At 51.0% G+C, this 13,734-nt stretch overlaps 1 protein-coding gene across 5 annotated transcripts in view; it reads right to left on the minus strand.

Moving 5' to 3' along the window:
• CMKLR1 (chemerin chemokine-like receptor 1) overlaps positions 1-13,734 on the minus strand; it is a 52,630-nt gene that overhangs the window by 7,992 nt on the left and 30,904 nt on the right. The window contains exon 1 of one of the 5 annotated variants that reach the window (XM_037743077.1): positions 8,661-8,751. The exons of the other annotated variants lie outside the window; for them this stretch is intronic. The gene's annotated coding sequence lies outside the window, so the exon portion shown is untranslated. Of the gene's footprint in view, positions 1-8,660; positions 8,752-13,734 lie in introns of those variants that run through there. 5 annotated transcript variants of the gene reach the window in all.

Below are 13,734 nucleotides of genomic sequence, written 5' to 3' on the forward strand. Positions count from 1 at the left end.
CACAAGTCACAGGTTTGTTTTGAGCCTCTGCTCTGTCCTAACTCACATGCCTCCTGTCCTGAGCACATTTCTGCTCCCAAACCAAGCAGAACAGCAGACTCTGGGGCCCAGCCAGACTGCCTGCATCCACATCCTGGGTCTGCGAGAACTCCTCTGTGACCTTGGGCAGGTCAGTGACCTTCTCTGCAACTCAATTGTCTTATCTGTAAAATGGGCTTGATAATAACAGCTCCTCCTTCATAAGAAGAGGGTCGTGAGGATTAAGTGCTTGGAACAGGTACCCTTATGGGGTAAGCACTGAATTGTTGCTATTGTCGTTATTATTTCTCAGGTTTCCACTCTTAACTCCCTTCTAAAATGGTCTTTGCCTGGGAAGGTGGGAGGAACCTAGGAAGGCCAGAGGACCAATGCGTTCCTGCCCACTTGTCTCTCCAGTTGGGGGATCAAGGGCAGGTCAGAGAGGGACACAGGCCAGGCGCGGTGGCTCATGCCTGTAATCCCAGCACTATGGGAGGCTGAGGCAGGTGGATCACTTGAGGCCAGGAATTCGAGACCAGCCTGGGCAACACGGTGAAACTCCATCTCTACTAAAAATACAAAAATTAGCCAGGTGTAGTGGCAGGCACCTGTAATCTCACCTACTCAGGAGGCTAAGGCAGGACAATTGCTTGAACCCAGGAGCAGAGGTTACAGGTAGCCAAGATCGTGCCATTGCATTCCAGCCTGGGTGACAGAGTGAGACTCTGTCTCCAAAAAAGAGAGAGAGAGACACACACACAGGTAAGGATTTTGCTTCTCTAAGCTCCAATGTCCTCATCTCTCAAGTAGAGGTAAAAACACTGCCCTCATATTACTGGGAGAATCATGTGAAACGACAATGAAGCCTTTGCCAATTGTGAATTGTAAAGAGCTGTAAAATTCTAGTTACCCAAATTCCTTCAATCCCCCACAACCAGGAAGCTTATGAAAAAAGTATGTGTCACTATGTATACAGCTGACCCTGGAATAACGTAGGTTTGAACTGCGTGGGTCCACTTAGCTGGGAATTTTCTTCTGCTTCAGCCACACTTGAGACAGCAAAACCAATCCCTCCTCTTCCTGTTCCTCAGCCTACTTAACGTGATGACAGTGAGGGTGAAGACCTTCATAGTGACCCACTTCCACTTAATAAGTAGCAAATATATTCTCTCTTCCTATGGTTTTCTTAATAACATTTTCTTTTTCACTAACTTACTTGACTGTATGAGTACAGTATATAATACACATAAAAAATATGTGTCAATCCGCTATGTGTGTTATTAACAAGGCTCTGGTCAACTGGAGGCTATTAGTAGTTAAGTTTTGAGGGGTCAAAAGTTATATGTGGATTTTTGGCTGTAGAGGGAGCTGGCTTCCCTAACCCCTGACTTGTTCAAGGGTCCACTGTACATAATATGTGCATACACATAGTTAACATTTGTTTGAGCTCTCTCTTTATGTGCTTTGCAAAACTCCATAATAGCCTTGTAAAAATAATTCCTGGCTGGGAGTGGTAGCTCATCCCTGTAATCCCAGCACTTTGGGAGGCTGAGGCGAGCAGATCACCTGAGGTAGGGAGTTTGAGACCAGCCTGACCAACATGGAGAAACTCCATCTCTACTAAAAATACAAAATTATCCAGGTGTGGTGGCGAGCACCTGTAATCCCAGCTACTCGGGAGGTTGAGGCAGAAGAATGGCTTGAACCCAGCAGGCGGAGGCTGCAGTGAGCTAAGATCGCACCATTGCACTTCTGCCTGGGCAACAAGAGTGAAACTTCATCTCAAATAATAATAATAATAAATCCTATTTGCAGATGAGAAAACTGAGGTTCAGAGAGGTCAATACACTTGCCTGAGGCCACACAGCAGGGAGCTCTGACTCCAGAATCTAACTTCGAAGGATCTCAAGTGAAAAGGCTCTTGGGCTCCTCCTGTTTCCCTGAGGGATTATCAGCTCTGGATCCCAACCACTCTGAGCTCTGTAATCCTCAATCTTCAGTCGTGATAGCCCAGACCTTTGTCACATTCCTGGTCCTGCCACAGAGCTACCTTCCCTAAGCCACCTTCACAGACTTCCCTTCATCTCCCGCCTCAAGGCCTCTACAGTGAGTTACCACATGAAACTCACACCCGCAATGCTGTGTAATTCCTAGTCAATGATGCTGCCCACTGCCTCCCTTGGAGTATCCTTTATGAAGCTCTCTGTTCAGTGAGAAATACTCTGGAGGATTCAGGGTAAGGAACAATGTTGCTCCTCTTGAGGAACTGGGTTGCTTTCTTGTTCTTGATCATCCATGTTCTATAACTGATCACATTTCCCTTTTTGATGTGGCCACAAGGAAGCTCAGAATCATGTTTGTTGGTCAAAGGCATAAAAACCTTTGGTCTGCAGGTTTCTGCATTGGTTTTGGTTGGTCCTTATGACTACATCTAATTATACTTTATATTGGTTTTACTTCCTTGTAATAAGTAATTGATTGGATACACATCAGAACCCAAACACTGTAACATGCACTTTCATTGTATCAGTTCATGGATCTCCAACAACCTCCAGGAGTGGTACTGCTTTCACTCCCATTGTAAAGGTGAAGAAGTGATGCTAGTGTCACAGAGTTCGGCCAGTGACAGATCCACATCTGGGTTCGCTCTATGAATCTTGCTCCTCACCACATTGCTTTCTGGAAAGCAGAACGCATTTATCGGCATCTGTTCACCCCTTTTCTGATGCACCAGACTCTCCAGCTCCACCCTACAGAGACACCCTCCTTGTTGCTGCACTTTTCCTAGTCCCGCAGGGAACTCACCCTCCCAGTTTTCAGGACAATCTAGCTGGGGTCTGGGGCACACACAGGGGTTACTCCCCAGAGACTACATCATTCATCACAGCCCAGGCAGGCAGGCCGGGCTGGCACATCTGCTTCCCTTTCCTCCCTCTGCTGAGGGTGAGAACCCAGGGGGAGCCCATTCTCCAGTCTCAGCCCCTAGATTCTGGCTGAGACCCTGCACGCATGCTGGATTTGGCTCCAGGGCATAAGTCACCCCACCCTGAGCCTCCTCAGCCAGAACTCCCCAAGCCAGTCATGCTGGTCCATTCCCTTGGGACGGCCCCAGGAGGACTCCAGAAGGGAATGCCAGGGAGAAGGTGGCAGCACAGGGCCCACATGTGGGAGGAAGGAGAGCTGCTGTGTCACCTGAGCAAGTTGCTTCTTTTCTCAGGGCCTCAGCTGTGCAATCTGCAAAATGGGGATGATAACAATAACCACCCGCCTGCTGTGTGGGACCAGGACGAGCTAAGGTGACAGGGATTTGTTTTTGGAGTCAGGACTGGGCAGTAGATGGTCTCGAGAACACTGTTGGCTCTGGGACGCACTGCATATGCCTGTACCAGGTGCTTCTCCCAGCTCCTCCCAGTCTTGGCAAGAATGTCAGGGAAAGACCCAGAAGGTCAGGCCCCAGAGGTCTGAGAGCTGTGCTTTGTGGGAGAGGCATGAACTGGAACAACCGAAACTTTTCCTGACCAACGCATTTGCTAGGTGGCAGTCTCTAAAAATCAAAATTATGTTTTTTTTTCAGTATAGGAGTTTCTACTGCTTTTTAAATTCCTTCTCTAAGCTCAGCCTCATCCCTAGCAACCTAAAACCAGGTTCAGGCATCCTCTCCAGGAAGCATCCCCTCTCCCTCCTGTGGTGAGTGGAAGGATGCCCTCTGCATCCCCTCTGCCCCCAAAATGGTGCTTCTACTAGAACCTGCAAGGGTGACTTGTTTGGGAAGAGGGTCTTTGCAGCTGAGTGTAAGGTAAGGATCTCAAGATGAGGCCATCCGGGATGACAGCGGGCCCCAAACCCAATGACAGTCACCATATAAGAGAAGAAGTAGGGAGGAGATTTCACGTGGACACGGAACAGAAGGCCATGTGGGGATGGAGGCAGAGACAGGAGGGATGCTGTCCCAAGCCAGAGAACATCTGGAGCCACCAGGAGCTGGAAGAGGCAAGGAGAGATCCTCCCCTGCAGGCTTCAGAGGGAGCACGGCCCTTGATTTCAGAGTTCTGCTCTCCAGAACCATGAGAGAATAAATTCCTACTGTTTTAAGACACTCAGTTTGTGACAATGTGTTACAGCAGCACTAGAAAACAAATACACCCCCCGTTCTGGCTCCCACAGGGTCCTGCTCACCCCTGTGGGGCACATGGCATTTATGTGATTATTGCCGGCTTATTCATCTGATCAGACAACAAGTTATCTGAGGACAAGAACTAGGTCTTATTCAGCTCCATTTCCTCAGACTGGAGCAAAATCCAGGCACCAGACAGGTCCTCTGGACATTGGGCTTTGTTCAGTTTCATTTTGCTTTTCTGACACTATGGACCAGGGCACCATGTGGGTTGAACTTACTCACAGCATGGCAGCTTCATGGGGAGCGGGCTTGTTGCCTGGCAGCCCTGGCCTCCAGGAGCAAGTGTGCCAGGGAACATGGCCTTTTATAACCTAACCTTGGGGTCAGTGTTTGGAAATCCCATAGGGGTCACTTCTGCTCTACCCCCTTTACAACTCTGTTTCGAAATAATTACAGACTCACAAGAAATCGCAAAAGTAGTACAGAGAAGTTCCATGTACGTATCACCTAACTTCCCCAATGGTAATATCTTACGGAACCCTAGTGCCTTACCCAGAATATTGTTTGATGAATGAATGAATAAATGAATGAACGAATGAATGAATTTTTTTCCTATCTCACTGGATCTGTCTGGAAATTAGAAATAATAACAGTGACATTGTTGATGCCATAGAACACCAAAATACACAACAAAGGGATTCAGGGCCCAGGATGTGGCTTCCATCTATCAGGGCTGGACTCTCCCATGACCTGTGAGCTGTGCAACCTTGAATACATTACTTACTTGCACCCTCTGTAAAGCCTCAATTTCAATACTGGTACAATGGGGATAATCCAAGGGCCCACCTCCTAGGGCTGTTGTGGTTAAGCATTTGCAGCACTGCCTGGCATAAGAAAGTTCACCATTAATAATTAATAAAGTACTTCCTTTGTTCTGGACAATGAGCCAAGGAGTTTATCCCATCTCACCCAATCCTCATGATCACCTTACAGGGTTGGGACACAGTTATATGCATTTTTAGGTGGGGAGGGACACAGAGGCTCAGAGAGGTGGAATAAGCACTGTGAGGCACGTTGCATCACTGCAGAGCAGACAGCCAATGTTGCTTTTGCTGTTGTCAGCGGTGGCTGTGACCACAATCAGCGTCCACCCAAGTTTGCTACCAGCATCTGGTTCTGACTCTCACTCTGTCCGGTTCCCCGGGCCTCTCCCTCTGCTGCAGACCATGTCTTCCCTAACAATGCCACTCAGACCACCTACACACAAATGCCCTACTGTGTAACATGTGCTCTCCTCTGCTAGCCCCCAGCTCAGTGCCTGGCACACAGTAGGCACATAATAAGCACATGCTTTACTATTGCTGGCACCATAATTTATTAAGCACTTACTATGTGGCAGGAGCCAAGCCCATTGGAAATGCTGTCACAGATTGTCCCCAAACAACCTTGCAAAGGGGGTGGTATCCTTCCCCATTTTACAGACGAGGAGACAGGCTTTGGAAACATATAAAGTTTAATGCCCATGTTGTTGTTGTTGTTAGTGTTGCTATTTGTGGCTCCACTTAAATGCTCATCTTGTGTTTCTGAATCTGACCTCCACCCCTCTGCCCTGAAGCTTAGCCTATGTGGGGGCCCAGATCCCACCCTTTTAATGGGCTACACACACATACACACACAGGCGTGTGTGCTCACACAAGCACACACATTCAAATGCACACACACACACTTCCTACTTCCCATGGAGGAAGATATTTACAATCTCCAAACCCAAAAAGCATTGCCATCTAGCGTATTCAAGGAACCCCTTCCTGCAAATCCAAAAAACAGCAGCCCCAACAGGACAATGGGAAAATGATAGGAAGAGGCAATTGACAGGAGGGAAACCCCCAAATCCAGGCATATGACAAACTGAAGAACAAAGATATGCACATGAAAACTGCAACCAGATGACATCCTACACCTACTAGACTATGGCAAGAATTAGAAAGCTGGACGCTCCCCTAGTTGGCCTGGTGGGAGCACAGGCATCTCATGCCATGCTGCAGGTACCTGTAAACCCCCTGTGATGGCTCCTGAGTGAATATCCAGGCAGTGCCTCACCTCCCTGCAAGGCAACGCACAGCTGGGGTGTCCATGTCCATTGTTTTTGGATATGTCTTCTTTCTCCGAAAGCAAACTCTCCACTGAGGATCCCAGCAAAGTAATTTATTAATTTCAGGAAAAACTGGTGAGGAAGTGGGGAAGTGGGAGGAAGCCAGGAAGGGGTGCAGCATCCCACAGAGTCCTACAGAGGGTGGCCTTGGCTCACACTCACCGAGGATCCTGGGAACAGTGCAGGTCACATTCCAGGAGGCCGAGTATCTGCATGCTTCCGCCCTTGAGTCCCGGTCCCTCCCAGCCTCCAAGGTCAGTTCTCCAACAAAGAGCCGCAGGTGCTGGCTATGGGACCCTAATAGTGCTGCGGTACATTGAGAACATGTCTGCAAAGCAGCAACACACATTTTGCAAGAATCCAGCCAAACAGCAAGATGCACGTTGAACACATTAGAATGGCTCCATGGGAGGGTGGGTGGGAGGGATAATGGGACTAGGGAATAGGGCTACAGGGAAATAAGCACAGTGAAGAAAGAAAATACAAGTGCAGGGGCTTCCAGGGGCCCCTGATGGAGAAGCCGAGGAACGGAGAAGCAGGGAATGGAGGGGTATAATTATGTCAACCTTCTCTCCTCTCCTGAGGTTCAGAAAAGCCCAAAACACACAAACACTCCAGTTCCTGCCTGAGGCTCATGCTTGGATGGTGCCTAGCTCAGAGTCTTGGCTACTAAATCCCCAACCAAGCCACAGCGGGCAGGCAGGGACCCAAACATGCGCCCTCAGAGCCCCACCTAACATTCTTCCCCATTAGGCGGGAATGAACTTGGACCAGCCAACGGAAGTAACAGCGTCAGCCCAGCCAGGAGCAGCTGTGCAGAGTCCTGGGCCCCAGACCTTCCTACTCGAGCCCAGCCCCAGTCACCAGACACATGGCCGCATCCTGCCCACAGCCCCACTACAGGACACTTGCTGGGAAAGGAATGGGGCCTCAAGGTCACATCTGGCTCCTCTTGCCATGCAGAACAAAAGCCTTGAATGCCGTTATTGGCTTAAGTTTTATTAAACAAATACACATACAGTCCTCACTACATTCTAGTCACTGTTCTAAGCACTGTTACTAATGAGAAAAGAGGCACAGAGAGGGTAAGTAACATGCCCAAGGTCACACAGAGAGCTCAGATAAGCAGGTAGGCCCAATTAGCCATTCTGGAGGAACGTTCAAAAACAGACTTCAGGCCCAAAGCCTGCTGAACTGACAAGCTCACTCTCTTTGTCCACTGCCTCGCCTCCTTGGAACATTCCAGAAAACTCTGGCCTCTGCCCCAGTGGAACCTCCCAAGGGCCCCCAGAAGATCAATCTGGCAAGATTTGGGGTATGCATTTTACAGACAGCAAGGCAAGGCTCCGGGTCCCCTGTGATTTTCTCCCCCAGGTCCCTCTGCCTCTGGTTAATAGCCTGAACGGGAAATGCTTCCAATCTCAGTTGCAGCAGAAGCCCTTCGGAGGTGGGCGTCATTCATTCATCCATCCTTCAAGGATATGCGGAGCCTTCTGTGCCCTGGCACTGGTGTGGATGCTGGGATGCAGCGCACCGTGGGTAAGAGCACACCTGTCCTCTCTCAGTCTCCCCCTAACCCTGCAAGGTCATTGGCATCAGTCCCACTTTGCCCCCACAGGCTGTGGGGATGTCCAAAGCCCAGGCAGGGGAGCAAGTAGCTTGCCTGAGTCACCCCTCACAGCTGCCTGGTTGACTGATGATGATAGTCTCAAGCAGGGACTGCAGGGCTGGAGGAGAGTAAGGTCTGGGTGTTTACCCTCCAGCTCCTTCCCTGTAGGGTCTCCACGGGTGGAACTGGCCACAGCTACACTCCAGGTGCCAGGAACCACTGCTGCCTCTTGCCCCTCAACCTAAGGGCAGTGAGAGCTCTTGCCAAACCAGGACTGGGATTTGAACCTGGGTCTATATGGATCCAGGGCCCCGCCACCTCTGGCTGTCCCCCGGCTGGTCTGTGTCCCGTGGGCTCAGTGTACAGCAGGGTCAGGGGCCATCTGGGCGGCAGATATTTGCCTTCTGATTCCTTGATGAAACCCCTCTGCCCAGTGGGTTCCCTATGTCTGCAAAGCACTGGCTCCATTTCTGCCCTGGTCTGTCTATCCTTTGCTCTTTCCCTGCTCCCACCTCTGTCCTGTTGTTCTACACTCTGGCTCGTATCTGACTTGTTCTTTCTGCCTCTCTCTCCCCATCTCTGTGTTTGCCTGTCTTTGCTCCTGGCCCTCGCCATCTCTCCACCTCTCTACAGTCTCTCTGTCTTCTCGATCTGCGCCTCCTCCTCTTTCTCCTCCCCTGTTGCCTCCATGCATGTCCGTCATCGGTGAGCCCTCCCCCTCTGACAAGCTCGGCCAGCAGCCCCTCACCTGCGACATTACTCACCTGCGCGCCTAGCCAGCCCAAGCTGCCAGCAGCTGCTCTGCCAATCTGCTGTCTCTTTCATCGCAGCCTACCACTAACCTCTCCCTGAAAGCAGGCTGCAGGCCAAATGCAGGGGCCTTATCAGGGCCTGTGGGCGTAAGAGTCCATCAGGGAAACTGGAAACTTTCCTCATTCTGCAAATGACCATGTTTGGCCTGGCTCCTGTCCCCTTCTCCTCACATGACCCACCCTGACAGTCCAGCCAGATGGCCCAGACACCTCTCCTCCAGCTCTGTCAACCTCCAAAAGGAGCTGGGAGGGCCCCCGGAGGACATCTTCTCTTGTAGCCGGGAAAACTAAGGCCCAGAGAGTGCATGACCGTCTCCGCATCATAGAGAAGAGGGGCTTGGTCTCTCTTGTTCATGGTGTATCCCCAGAGCCTAGAACTGTGCCTCGCACTTCTATAACGTATGCCTCAGCATGGTCCGCATAGACTATTGCATAGATTTGCAAACACAGACTCAGAGAGGTGAAGTGACTAGTCCAGATTCACACAGCCTTTAAGCATCAGCTGAGGAATTTTTTTCTTTTTTAGCAACATGGCTGTTTATTCACCCGGGTGCATGTGGGCTGAGTTTGAAAAGAGAGTCAGCAACAGTAGTGGTGACATGGAAGCTGGTTTTACAGGTTGGGGCAAGTGGTCAGTTAAAGGTGTAATCTGTTTTAGGGAGGGGAAGGGCGTCACGGGATGCATAGTCACAAGGGTAGGGGCTATCTATTACAAATAGGCATGATCATAAACAGGGGGGATATCGGTTGCAAGAGAGTGCAGTAAATTACGTCGTTTCAGGGGTAGAGTCTTGAGAAACCCGATGTCCGGGGGGACATTCCGCAAGGCTGAGCAGAATGGAGGACAACGTGAAGTTTAAAGTTCGATGCAGCAGATACCTTTACACCCCGATCTAAGGACTTTTTGACCCCAAAGCCCAAGATCACAGCCTCAGCCAGCAGCTGGAATGTAGTGAGACCTACCAGCCACCACTCTTGCCCTCAAAAATGTCTCCCCTGAGCAGCATACCAGCCTCCCGCAGCCTGGACGACTGTAGGTACCAATGTCTTTGCCTGCTGCCAGAGTTTCTGCGCTGATCCCATTCACCAGATCTCCTAGCTTCCAGGGCAGAGAGCAGGGCCCACTCATCTCCCAAGGATGGCTCCAAGGACACTTCCAGGGTTACAATCCCTGTCTCCCCAGGCTCTGAGAGACTCGGGAACCTGGAAACCACACAGTGCCTGCAGATGTTCCAGCCGCAGGCCTGGCTGCCAGCCCCAGGACAGAATTAGCTCCATGTCGGGAGAGAATTTCCTCCCTGCTCCCACGCCCACATGCGGGAGCTCACACTGAGTCACTGCAGCAGAGCAGAGAGGCACGGGCTGCCTAACTGGCTGCCCCATTTTCTTTAGGGCTTGGAAAGGGCTACAGTGGAGCTTAGGACCTCATAAGAATGGGCAAAAACAAGGAGCGTATGCCCCTGGACCCGGACAGCCCGCCTGCTCGGAAGCTGGAAAGAGCAGCTGATGCAGGGAGACCCCCCAAAATAGTCACACCACTGCCTGGCGTCCTCCCATTAGAACGCTACTCCTTGAGCCTTAAAAGCGTTTCCTTCCTCCCCGGGGATCTCTGTCTGCTGACCTGCTTGAAAATCTCCATGGGCTCTTTGCCCTCTGACCTCTGGTGTGTTCCGTAACTGCAGGCATGGAGCATGTGGTTGGGTGCGAAGCCTCCAGCTCCCTCCCTGTCGGAGGTCGGAAATGTGCCATAACCACTTCCTGCTCTAGCTCCTCAGTCTAGGGACAGTGAGTTCTCCCCTTTACTGGACGAGGAGCATGGTGGGGATCCCTTGGACTGTCTACCCTTTTGTCAGTCCTCCCCTGAGTTCTCATCAGTCACCTCATTTGAGTGGGTCTTCCATTTCCTGCCGACATCCTGACTCAGAAACCAGACTCTCCACACCTCCCCTCCCTCCCTCCCCCACATCTATCAACAAGTCCTTCCCAACAACTCACAGATCTGCGCATCACCTCGGCTTACCTATGCGGCTACCAGGGGCTCCCAGCTGGTTAGACACCTACCTACCCAGTGCACAGACAATTTTACACCTAATAGACAAATCTTTCCAAGAAGCAAACCACACCGTGTCACTCCTTGCTGAAAACCCCTTAGCGCCTCCTTGTTCTTAGAAGCAAGACCGACGTCTTACTACGGCCTGAGCAATCTAGACCCTGCTTACCCACGGACCGAGCTGAGGCTCGACCCAAGCCCCAGACTGAACTCCAACTCAGCTCCAAGTTCCACGAGAACACTCCGTTGCAGACTCAGCCTCATTATCTTATTGGACACCTAGCTGTCCTTGTAACCATCTCCCCAGCAGCCATTCCTAACCACAAAAGGTCCCCAGCAAGAACATTTGACGGACATCTGTCCTTCCAGGCCAGAAAGCCCCTGGTGCCCCCAGTAATGGGTCCCATGCACAAACCCTAAGTATCTTCCCGGCCACCCAGCTTGTGCCTCTCCCCGTACACACTGCCCCAGCCCCTGGAGCTGGCCTGTCAACAAATGTTCTCCCCTGAGCATATCCCACTGGACTGGGAGGCCCAGCACCCTATTTAGTTAATCCCCTGAATTCCGCCTTGGGTCCACTCATGCACATAATCCCCAAGCTTTGTCCACAGTGTATCTAAAGGGCGGCTGGTGCTGGGGTGCTTATGATTTGCTCAGGATGTGGTCGAGAAGGCAGCTGGGCTGAGTGACTTCTGTCCATGCTGGGAACCAGCCCATGGCATGCACTGGGTGTGCTGCTCTGAGTGTGAGCTTGAAGCCTTGACTCTGAGAGGTGGCAGAGGCCCTGCCTGCCCCCAGAGGCGCCCCCTGAAAGTCACTGTTCTCTTACAACCAGATCACCACAGCTCACCCTCTGCCCTTGCTTCTCTTCACTGGAACCTTGAGATACCTGAAAAGTGGCAGCTCAAGGAACTTCCCCAGCCACAGGGTCACAATCTGCCTGGAGGGAAGAAGGGCAAAGAGGTGGAGAACCCAGACTCATCTCTGGAGCCCTTGTGTTTAAGCCCCATGCCTCACTCCTTCCTTCTCTGTTGCTCTGGCAGATGGATGAGGAGAACATCACACCAGGCCCCCCAGACTCATACCAGAGCCCCGGGCAGGTATGCTAGAGGCAGAGGGCCGTCCTGTGAAGGAGCATTAGACCCTAGAGTGTCAGTGTTAAATATTATCAGTAATAACCACCATAGTAACTACATTTTATTGAACACCTACTATGTGTTTCAGGACATGGAGAAGCCCTTTTTGAGCATAATCTCACCCAAACCCCATGAGACAGTGGTCCTTATTACGTCCGTTTTAGAGCTGAGAAACTGAGCCCCAAGGAGATTAAGAGTCTTACCAAGGTTATGCGGCTGGTGAAGGGCAGAGGTGGGATTTGAACCCAGATGAAGAATCAATCTTGTGTTCTTTCTTTTATAATGAACAGGCTCTACTTAGCAAATGTCCTTAAATATGTCCCTGACTCTTTAGGGCCTCAATTTCCCCATCTATGGAATGAGGGGTTCAGAGTTGATGATCTCAAAGCTTCCTTTCAGCTTTCAAAAGACACCATAACTGAATGAGCCAAGTGTCTATTTCCAGCCATGGGACCAATATAAAAACAGCATGACTGTTCCATGCTGTGTGATCGTGGGCAAGTTGCTTTGCCACTCTGAGCTGGACTAGAGTCACCTACAAAATGGCAATAATAAAACCTTCCTTTCAGGAAATCAGGTCAGCGGGAGGGTCTGGATAAAGGAAGCTTTTGGGACCCCTGACAGCTCTAAGATCTCTGGGCCAGAGGTTCAAGGTTGATTTACACTCCACCTGAGTCACCACTCCAAGAACAAGACCGGGGTCCTGGCTGGCTACAAGGTTATCTGATGCATCCCCCATTCCAAGCTGCACAGCAGCTAAGAGCCCACTCTTGGGAATCAGCCAGACTAGGTTCAAAAGCCCTTCCTAGCTCAGTGACGGTGGGCAAATGGCTTTTCCTCTGTGAGCCCCATCTGTAGGATGGGCTATTAGTACCTCCTTCCTGGGGTTAGCATGAGCGTGTCATGACACAGTGATGTGGGCAGGGCACCTGGTTTACAGCAGGAGCTCAGCAAATGTGTACAGAAGCAGCAGCCTGTAGTGTTCCGTGAGCCCCTGTCCCACAACGGAGAGCGGGTAAGGCTGAGTCCAGTGGGCTGATCCTGCCCAAAGCAGAGGGCTTTCCTTCCAGAAATGAACAGAGCCTGCATAGTGTCTAGAAGCAGAGGCGGGAGGAGGGCCAAGCCGCAGGACAGAGATGCCTCTCAGCACCCCCACAGGCCTGCACCGCCCCAGGCTGGATGAGGAAACCATGGCTCCTGCCATTCCCAGCCTCAGCTCAGCCTCCCATCAGCATCCCCACATCCTCTGCAAGAGGCCCTGCAAAGCATGTTTCACTTTATTCCAGGCCCTGAATTGAAACCAGGCTATTGTCCAGCCTCAGCAGAGGGCATGAACACCTAGCAAGGAGGTGGCCCTGGCTGGGTGACCTGGACCTGCTCTCCACACCTCCAAGACTCCATTTCTACTTCGGGGGCATGTGAGCCACCCAACATACTGTGATGGTGAAGGAAAAGAACCTCCGTGGCACACCTAGAAAAACAGCCAGCCCTTCGTCAGGTCACAGACAACACCAATTTCCCTTTATTCTCATTTCACAGATGAGAAAACTGAGATTCAGATTCAGTGAAGTGAGCAAGTGAGCATGTGGGTGGAATCAGGAACTCCAGACTGGGCTTCCAGCTTCTCCGCTGTTGGTTTTCCATGGAATCATGTTACATGTCACTTGGAACTACGTTTCAGTTCTAGCTGCAGCACTTCGTGGCTGTGTGACCTCATATTGGTTACTTCACCTCTCTGAGCCTCAGGAGCCTCATCTGTAGCATCTGTCTCAAGGAGTTGTGAGGATTCAGTGAAACAAAGCTGGTGAAGTGCTTGCCACCATCACAGCCGCTACGTTGA

This window comes from Cebus imitator, unplaced genomic scaffold (assembly GCF_001604975.1).
Source record: "Cebus imitator isolate Cc_AM_T3 unplaced genomic scaffold, Cebus_imitator-1.0 Scaffold8, whole genome shotgun sequence".
NCBI classification, from domain to species: Eukaryota; Metazoa; Chordata; class Mammalia; order Primates; family Cebidae; genus Cebus; species Cebus imitator.